Source organism: Pseudorca crassidens, unplaced genomic scaffold, assembly GCF_039906515.1.
Source record: "Pseudorca crassidens isolate mPseCra1 unplaced genomic scaffold, mPseCra1.hap1 Scaffold_90, whole genome shotgun sequence".
Lineage (NCBI taxonomy): Eukaryota > Metazoa > Chordata > Mammalia > Artiodactyla > Delphinidae > Pseudorca > Pseudorca crassidens.
This window is the reverse complement of record NW_027136342.1, coordinates 571,253-581,437: the sequence shown is the minus strand read 5'-3', so window position 1 is coordinate 581,437 and position 10,185 is coordinate 571,253. Positions and strand designations below refer to the sequence as shown.

Below are 10,185 nucleotides of genomic sequence, written 5' to 3'. Positions count from 1 at the left end.
GAAACATCTAAAAAACAAAGCAACAGAGCCTAGGGCACTTCCACATACGGTTCTATAGCTTAGGGAAATTAAAATCAAAAAGACACAGCCACCCCAAAGTTTGGGACAGCTCTGTTTACAAGAACCTCATTTACAGTACAAGTTCAATATCACAGAAAGTGAAAAATGGATAAAGACGTTGTGGTACTTACGTACAATGCAATATCACTCAGCAATGAAATGTATATCATCAGGCCCGTAGCAGCATAATGAGTGGATTCAGGTATGATGATTCTAAGTGAAATAAGTCACACAGAAAAAGAAACATCATAAGATATCACTACTACACGGAATGTAAACTTGGCTACACAGGAACTGAATTACAAAACAGAACAGGGTCTCAAATGTAGAAAACCAACTTATGCTTCCTTAAGGGGAAAGGTGAGTTGGGGTGCTGCATAAAACCAGAGATTGAAATTAGCACAGATACCGTTCCATAAGCCAAATATGTAATAGACAAGAGCTACTCCTTGCTCAACGAAGTGGACTCTAAACCCCATATTAAACGCCTAAGAATATACCTGACTAGTAAGAATCTTAAAACCTATGGATTTCTATGTCTCTGAAAGAGAATCAAGCGTGTGTACAGCGGCATAAATGCAGCAGTGATAGGATTGGTGAGGTTCGGTGAGCAAATGCAGACCCTTTGAGGTCATATTGCATGGTACCCATTCCACGGGTCTCAACTCTCCAGGTTTAAGGGATTCTTCCTTCAGCTAAAACATGCATGTGGAACCCAGAGTATGATCCACCGTGTGATCGGGAAACGTGTTCAAATGTGTCTCAGGTTTCGTCCCCTGGTACTCGGGTGCAACATTCCAGTCGCCTTACTAACACTCTCCCCACTTGGAGAGTCAGTGCCTTTAACCTCCTGTTTGGCCCAGTTTGCAATTTCTGCGGAAGATGAACAGGAATAGGGAGAACCAATGAGAGACTAGCTGGAGGTGTCTGGACGGGCAAATTTAACTCTCATTTCCCACCAGGAAGAGGAATTAACCTAAGGCTCAACGTGCCATGCCTGAACCACACTAGGGCCTGAAGCAATGCTGCGGTGTTGCGGCCAGCTCACAAGAAAACGAGTTGAAGAAAGGAGCTCAGGGGCACTGTAATTCACAAACCTGCAGAGTTAAAAATGACAGCTATCGTCCAAAAATATATTGAAGTAAGGCTGCCAAGAGGACTTGAAAGCGGGGCAGAATTGCAGGAAACCGATTTCAGGAGGTAGACTGGAATTGCATGTAAAGCATAGGAAAAGAGGCAGAACGTCCACAATGATGCACTTGGCCAAAAAGGGCGTATGCGTTTTTTCCTGAATATATTCAGGAAAAAACGCATACGCCCTTTTGGGCCAACCAAGCAAGCTTGCAAAGGAAATCTGCACTACAATGAAGTCTCACTGCCCCCCGGTCAAAAGGGCCATCTGAAAAAAGTATAAAATCCAGAAAGGCAGGACAGGCCATGGAGAATTGGGAGCCTTGTTATGCTGATGGGCGAGATGTAAATTGCCAACAGCCACTCTGGAGAAGTGTATGGTGTTTCCTGAAACATCTAAAAAACAAAGCAACAGAGCCTAGGGCACTTCCACTTACGGTCCTATAGGTTAGGGAAATTAAAATCAAAAAGACACAGCCACCCCAAAGTTTGGGACAGCTCTGTTTACAAGAACCTCGTTTACAGTACAAGTTCAATATCACAGAAAGTGAAAAATGGATAAAGAAGTTGTGGTACTTACGTACAATGCAATATCACTCAGCAATGAAATGTATATCATCAGGCCCGTAGCAGCATAATGAGTGGATTCAGGTACGATGATTCTAAGTGAAATAAGTCACACAGAAAAAGAAACATCATAAGATATCACTAATACACGGAATGTAAACTTGGCTACACAGGAACTGAATTACAAAACAGAACAGGGTCTCAAATGTAGAAAACCAACTTATGCTTGCTTAAGGGGAAAGGTGAGTTTGGGTGCTGCATAAAACCAGAGATTGAAATTAGCACAGATACCGTTCCATAAGCCAAATATGTAATAGACAAGAGCTACTCCTTGCTCAACGAAGTGGACTCTACACCCCATATTAAACGCCTAAGAATATACCTGACTAGTAAGAATCTTAAAACCTATGGATTTCTATGTCTCCGAAAGAGAATGAAGCATGTGTACAGCGGCATAAACGCAGCAGTGATAGGATTGGTGAGGTTCGGTGAGCAAATGCAGACCCTTTGAGGTCATATTGCATGGTACCCATTCCATGGGTCTCAACTCTCCAGGTTTAAGGGATTCTTCCTTCAGCTAAAACATGCATGTGGAACCCAGAGTATGATCCACCATGTGATCGGGAAACGTGTTCAAATGTGTCTCAGTTTTCGTCCCCTGGTACTCGGGTGCAACATTCCAGTCGCTTTACTAACACTCTCCCCACGTGGAGAGTCAGTGCCTTTAACCTCCTGTTTGGCCCAGTTTGCAATTTCTGCGGAAGATGAACAGGAATAGGGAGAACCAATGAGAGACTAGCTGGAGGTGTCTAGACGGGCAAATTTAACTCTCATTTCCCACCAGGAAGAGGAATTAACCAAAGGCTCAGCGTGCCATGCCGGAACGACACTAGGGCCTGAAGCAATCCTGCGGTGTTGCGGCCAGCTCACAAGAAAGCGAGTTGAAGAAAGGAGCTCAGAGGCACTGTAATTAACAAACCTGCAGAGTTATAAATGACAGCTATCGTCCAAAAATATATTGAAGTAAGGCTGCCAAGAGGACTTGAATGCGGGGCAGAATTGCAGGAAACCGATTTCAGGAGGTAGACTGGAATTGCATGTAAAGCATAGGAAAAGAGGCAGAACGTCCACAATGATGCACTTGGCCAAAAAGGGCGTATGCGTTTTTTCCTGAATATATTCAGGAAAAAACGCATTGCCCTTTTTGGCCAACCAAGCAAGCTTGCAAAGAAATCTGCACTACAATGGAGTCTCACTGCCCCCCGGTCCAAAGGGCCATCTGAAAAAAGTGTAAAATCTAGAAAGGCAGGACAGGCCATGGAGAATTGGGAGCCTTGTTATGCTGATGGGCGGGATGTAAATTGCCAACAGCTACTCTGGAGAAGTGTATGGTGTTTCCTGAAACATCTAAAAAACAAAGCAACAGAGCCTAGGGCACTTCCACTTATGGTTCTATAGCTTAGGGAAATTAAAATCAAAAAGACAGAGCCACCCCAAAGTTTGGGACAGCTCTGTTTACAAGAACCTCGTTTACAGTACAAGTTCAATATCACAGAAAGTGAAAAATGGATAAAGAAGTTGTGGTACTTACGTACAATGCAATATCACTCAGCAATGAAATGTATATCATCAGGCCCGTAGCAGCATAATGAGTGGATTCAGGTACGATGATTCTAAGTGAAATAAGTCACACAGAAAAAGAAACATCATAAGATATCACTACTACACGGAATGTAAACCTGGCTACACAGGAACTGAATTACAAAACAGAACAGGGTCTCAAATGTAGAAAACCAACTTATGCTTGCTTAAGGGGAAAGGTGAGTTGGGGTGCTGCATAAAACCAAAGATTGAAATTAGCACAGATACCGTTCCATAAGCCAAATATGTAATAGACAAGAGCTACTCCTTGCTCAACGAAGTGGACTCTACACCCCATATTAAACGCCTAAGAATATACCTGACTAGTAAGAATCTTAAAACCTATGGATTTCTATGTCTCCGAAAGAGAATGAAGCGTGTGTACAGCGGCATAAACGCAGCAGTGATAGGATTGGTGAGGTTCGGTGAGCAAATGCAGACCCTTTGAGGTCATATTGCATGGTACCCATTCCATGGGTCTCAACTCTCCAGGTTTAAGGGATTCTTCCTTCAGCTAAAACATGCATGTGGAACCCAGAGTATGATCCACCATGTGATCGGGAAACGTGTTCAAATGTGTCTCAGTTTTCGTCCCCTGGTACTCGGGTGCAACATTCCAGTCACTTTACTAACACTCTCCCCACTTGGAGAGTCAGTGCCTTTAACCTCCTGTTTGGCCCAGTTTGCAATTTCTGTGGAAAATGAACAGGAATAGGGAGAACCAATGAGAGACTAGCTGGAAGTGCCTGTACGGGCAAATTTAACTCTCATTTCCCACCAGGAAGAGGAATTAACCAAAGGCTCAGCGTGCCATGCCGGAACCACACTAGGGCCTGAAGCAATGCTGCGGTGTTGCGGCCAGCTCACAAGAAAGTGAGTTGAAGAAAGGAGCTCAGGGGCACTGTAATTCACAAACATGCAGAGTTATAAATGACAGCTATCGTCCAAAAATATATTGAAGTAAGGATGCCAAGAGGACTTGAAAGCGGGGCAGAATTGCAGGAAACCGATTTCAGGAGGTAGACTGGAATTGCATGTAAAGCATAGGAAAAGAGGCAGAACGTCCACAATGATGCACTTGGCCAAAAAGGGCGTATGTGTTTTTTCCTGAATATATTCAGGAAAAAACGCATACGCACTTTTTGGCCAACCAAGCAAGCTTGCAAAGGAAATCTGCATTACAATGTAGTCTCACTGCCCCCCAGTCAAAAGGGCCATCTGAAAATAGTGTAAAATCCAGAAAGGCAGGACAGGCCATGGAGAATTGGGAGCCTTGTTATGCTTATGGGCGAGATGTAAATTGCCAACAGCCACTCTGGAGAAGTGTATGGTGTTTCCTGAAACATCTAAAAAACAAAGCAACAGAGCCTAGGGCACTTCCACATACGGTTCTATAGCTTAGGGAAATTAAAATCAAAAAGACACAGCCACCCCAAAGTTTGGGACAGCTCTGTTTACAAGAACCTCGTTTACAGTACAAGTTCAATATCACAGAAAGTGAAAAATGGATAAAGACGTTGTGGTACTTACGTACAATGCAATATCACTCAGCAATGAAATGTATATCATCAGGCCCGTAGCAGCATAATGAGTGGATTCAGGTATGATGATTCTAAGTGAAATAAGTCACACAGAAAAAGAAACATCATAAGATATCACTACTACACGGAATGTAAACTTGGCTACACAGGAACTGAATTACAAAACAGAACAGGGTCTCAAATGTAGAAAACCAACTTATGCTTCCTTAAGGGGAAAGGTGAGTTGGGGTGCTGCATAAAACCAGAGATTGAAATTAGCACAGATACCATTCCATAAGCCAAATATGTAATAGACAAGAGCTACTCCTTGCTCAACGAAGTGGACTCTAAACCCCATATTAAACGCCTAAGAATATACCTGACTAGAAAGAATCTTAAAACCTATGGATTTCTATGTCTCTGAAAGAGAATCAAGCGTGTGTACAGCGGCATAAATGCAGCAGTGATAGGATTGGTGAGGTTCGGTGAGCAAATGCAGACCCTTTGAGGTCATATTGCATGGTACCCATTCCACGGGTCTCAACTCTCCAGGTTTAAGGGATTCTTCCTTCAGCTAAAACATGCATGTGGAACCCAGAGTATGATCCACCGTGTGATCGGGAAACGTGTTCAAATGTGTCTCAGGTTTCGTCCCCTGGTACTCGGGTGCAACATTCCAGTCGCCTTACTAACACTCTCCCCACTTGGAGAGTCAGTGCCTTTAACCTCCTGTTTGGCCCAGTTTGCAATTTCTGCGGAAAATGAACAGGAATAGGGAGAACCAATGAGAGACTAGCTGGAGGTGTCTGGACGGGCAAATTTAACTCTCATTTCCCACCAGGAAGAGGAATTAACCTAAGGTTCAACGTGCCATGCCTGAACCACACTAGGGCCTGAAGCAATGCTGCGGTGTTGCGGCCAGCTCACAAGAAAACGAGTTAAAGAAAGGAGCTCAGGGGCACTGTAATTCACAAACCTGCAGAGTTAAAAATGACAGCTATCGTCCAAAAATATATTGAAGTAAGGCTGCCAAGAGGACTTGAAAGCGGGGCAGAATTGCAGGAAACCGATTTCAGGAGGTAGACTGGAATTGCATGTAAAGCATAGGAAAAGAGGCAGAACGTCCACAATGATGCACTTGGCCAAAAAGTGCGTATGCGTTTTTTCCTGAATATATTCAGGAAAAAACGCATACGCCCTTTTGGGCCAACCAAGCAAGCTTGCAAAGGAAATCTGCACTACAATGAAGTCTCACTGCCCCCCGGTCAAAAGGGCCATCTGAAAAAAGTATAAAATCCAGAAAGGCAGGACAGGCCATGGAGAATTGGGAGCCTTGTTATGCTGATGGGCGAGATGTAAATTGCCAACAGCCACTCTGGAGAAGTGTATGGTGTTTCCTGAAACATCTAAAAAACAAAGCAACAGAGCCTAGGGCACTTCCACTTACGGTTCTATAGCTTAGGGAAATTAAAATCAAAAAGACACAGCCACCCCAAAGTTTGGGACAGCTCTGTTTACAAGAACCTCGTTTACAGTACAAGTTCAATATCACAGAAAGCGAAAAATGGATAAAGAAGTTGTGGTACTTACGTACAATGCAATATCACTCAGCAATGAAATCTATGTCATCAGGCCCATAGCAGCATAATGAGTGGATTCAGGTACGATGATTCTAAGTGAGATAAGTCACACAGAAAAAGAAACATCATAAGATATCACTACTACACGGAATGTAAACTTGGCTACACAGGAACTGAATTACAAAACAGAACAGGGTCTCAAATGTAGAAAACCAACTTATGCTTGCTTAAGGGGAAAGGTGAGTTGGGGTGCTGCATAAAACCAGAGATTGAAATTAGCACAGATACCGTTCCATAAGCCAAATATGTAATAGACAAGAGCTACTCCTTGCTCAACGAAGTGGAATCTACACCACATATTAAACGCCTAAGAATATACCTGACTAGTAAGAATCTTAAAACCTATGGATTTATATGTCTCCAAAAGAGAATCAAGCGTGTGTACAGCGGCATAAACGCAGCAGTGATAGGATTGGTGAGGTTCGGTGAGCAAATGCAGACCCTTTGAAGTCATATTGCATGGTACCCATTCCATGGGTCTCAACTCTCCAGGTTTAAGGGATTCTTCCTTCAGCTAAAACATGCATGTGGAACCCAGAGTATGATCCACCGTGTGATCGGGAAACGTGTTCAAATGTGTCTCAGTTTTTGTCTCCTGGTAATCGGGTGCAACATTCCAGTCGCTTTACTAACACTCTCCCCACTTGGAGAGTCAGTGCCTTTAACATCCTGTTTGGCCCAGTTTGCCATTTCTGCGGAAAATGAACAGGAATAGGGAGAACCAATGAGAGACTAGCTGGAAGTGCCTGTACGGGCAAATTTAACTCTCATTTCCCACCAGGAAGAGGAATTAACCAAAGGCTCAGCGTGCCATGCCGGAACCACACTAGGGCCTGAAACAATGCTGCGGTGTTGCGGCCAGCTCACAAGAAAGTGAGTTGAAGAAAGGAGCTCAGGGGCACTGTAATTCACAAACATGCAGAGTTATAAATGACAGCTATCGTCCAAAAATATATTGAAGTAAGGCTGCCAAGAGGACTTGAAAGCGGGGCAGAATTGCAGGAAACCGATTTCAGGAGGTAGACTGGAATTGCATGTAAAGCATAGGAAAAGAGGCAGAACGTCCACAATGATGCACTTGGCCAAAAAGGGCGTATGTGTTTTTTCCTGAATATATTCAGGAAAAAACGCATACGCACTTTTTGGCCAACCAAGCAAGCTTGCAAAGGAAATCTGCATTACAATGTAGTCTCACTGCCCCCCAGTCAAAAGGGCCATCTGAAAAAAGTGTAAAATCCAGAAAGGCAGGACAGGCCATGGAGAATTGGGAGCCTTGTTATGCTTATGGGCGAGATGTAAATTGCCAACAGCCACTCTGGAGAAGTGTATGGTGTTTCCTGAAACATCTAAAAAACAAAGCAACAGAGCCTAGGGCACTTCCACTTACGGTCCTATAGCTTAGGGAAATTAAAATCAAAAAGACACAGCCACCCCAAAGTTTGGGACAGCTCTGTTTACAAGAACCTCGTTTACAGTACGAGTTCAATATCACAGAAAGTGAAAAATGGATAAAGAAGTTGTGGTAGGTACATACAATGCAATATCACTCAGCAATGAAATCTATGTCATCAGGCCCGTAGCAGCATAATGAGTGGATGCAGGTACGATGATTCTAAGTGAAATAAGTCACACAGAAAAAGAAACATCATAAGATATCACTACTACACGGAATGTAAACTTGGCTACACAGGAACTGAATTACAAAACAGAACAGGGTCTCAAATGTAGAAAACCAACTTATGCTTCCTTAAGGGGAAAGGTGAGTTGGGGTGCTGCATAAAACCAGAGATTGAAATTAGCACAGATACCGTTCCATAAGCCAAATATGTAATAGACAAGAGCTACTCCTTGCTCAACGAAGTGGACTCTAAACCCCATATTAAACGCCTAAGAATATACCTGACTAGTAAGAATCTTAAAACCTATGGATTTCTATGTCTCTGAAAGAGAATCAAGCGTGTGTACAGCGGCATAAATGCAGCAGTGATAGGATTGGTGAGGTTCGGTGAGCAAATGCAGACCCTTTGAGGTCATATTGCATGGTACCCATTCCATGGGTCTCAACTCTCCAGGTTTAAGGGATTCTTCCTTCAGCTAAAACATGCATGTGGAACCCAGAGTATGATCCACCGTGTGATCGGGAAACGTGTTCAAATGTGTCTCAGGTTTCGTCCCCTGGTACTCGGGTGCAACATTCCAGTCGCCTTACTAACACTCTCCCCACTTGGAGAGTCAGTGCCTTTAACCTCCTGTTTGGCCCAGTTTGCAATTTCTGCGGAAGATGAACAGGAATAGGGAGAACCAATGAGAGACTAACTGGAGGTGTCTGGACGGGCAAATTTAACTCTCATTTCCCACCAGGAAGAGGAATTAACCTAAGGCTCAACGTGCCATGCCTGAACCACACTAGGGCCTGAAGCAATGCTGCGGTGTTGCGGCCAGCTCACAAGAAAACGAGTTGAAGAAAGGAGCTCAGGGGCACTGTAATTCACAAACCTGCAGAGTTAAAAATGACAGCTATCGTCCAAAAATATATTGAAGTAAGGCTGCCAAGAGGACTTGAAAGCGGGGCAGAATTGCAGGAAACCGATTTCAGGAGGTAGACTGGAATTGCATGTAAAGCATAGGAAAAGAGGCAGAACGTCCACAATGATGCACTTGGCCAAAAAGTGCGTATGCGTTTTTTCCTGAATATATTCAGGAAAAAACGCATACGCCCTTTTGGGCCAACCAAGCAAGCTTGCAAAGGAAATCTGCACTACAATGAAGTCTCACTGCCCCCCGGTCAAAAGGGCCATCTGAAAAAAGTATAAAATCCAGAAAGGCAGGACAGGCCATGGAGAATTGGGAGCCTTGTTATGCTGATGGGCGAGATGTAAATTGCCAACAGCCACTCTGGAGAAGTGTATGGTGTTTCCTGAAACATCTAAAAAACAAAGCAACAGAGCCTAGGGCACTTCCACTTACGGTCCTATAGCTTAGGGAAATTAAAATCAAAAAGACACAGCCACCCCAAAGTTTGGGACAGCTCTGTTTACAAGAACCTCGTTTACAGTACAAGTTCAATATCACAGAAAGTGAAAAATGGATAAAGAAGTTGTGGTACTTACGTACAATGCAATATCACTCAGCAATGAAATCTATATCATCAGGCCCGTAGCAGCATAATGAGTGGATTCAGGTACGATGATTCTAAGTGAAATAAGTCACACAGAAAAAGAAACATCATAAGATATCACTAATACACGGAATGTAAACTTGGCTACACAGGAACTGAATTACAAAACAGAACAGGGTCTCAAATGTAGAAAACCAACTTATGCTTGCTTAAGGGGAAAGGTGAGTTTGGGTGCTGCATAAAACCAGAGATTGAAATTAGCACAGATACCGTTCCATAAGCCAAATATGTAATAGACAAGAGCTACTCCTTGCTCAACGAAGTGGACTCTACACCCCATATTAAACGCCTAAGAATATACCTGACTAGTAAGAATCTTAAAACCTATGGATTTCTATGTCTCCGAAAGAGAATGAAGCATGTGTACAGCGGCATAAACGCAGCAGTGATAGGATTGGTGAGGTTCGGTGAGCAAATGCAGACCCTTTGAGGTCATATTGCATGGTAC

The 10,185-nt window shown here is 43.4% G+C and overlaps 1 long non-coding RNA gene across 1 annotated transcript in view; it reads right to left on the bottom strand.

Moving 5' to 3' along the window:
- Positions 1 to 4,926: 4,926 nt before the first annotated feature.
- LOC137218352 (uncharacterized) overlaps positions 4,927 to 10,185 on the bottom strand; it is a 360,832-nt gene continuing 355,573 nt past the window's right edge. Inside the window, exon 3 of the long non-coding RNA XR_010940671.1 lies at positions 4,927 to 5,011. This is a non-coding gene — a long non-coding RNA (uncharacterized lncRNA). The remainder of the gene's footprint in view (positions 5,012 to 10,185) is intronic.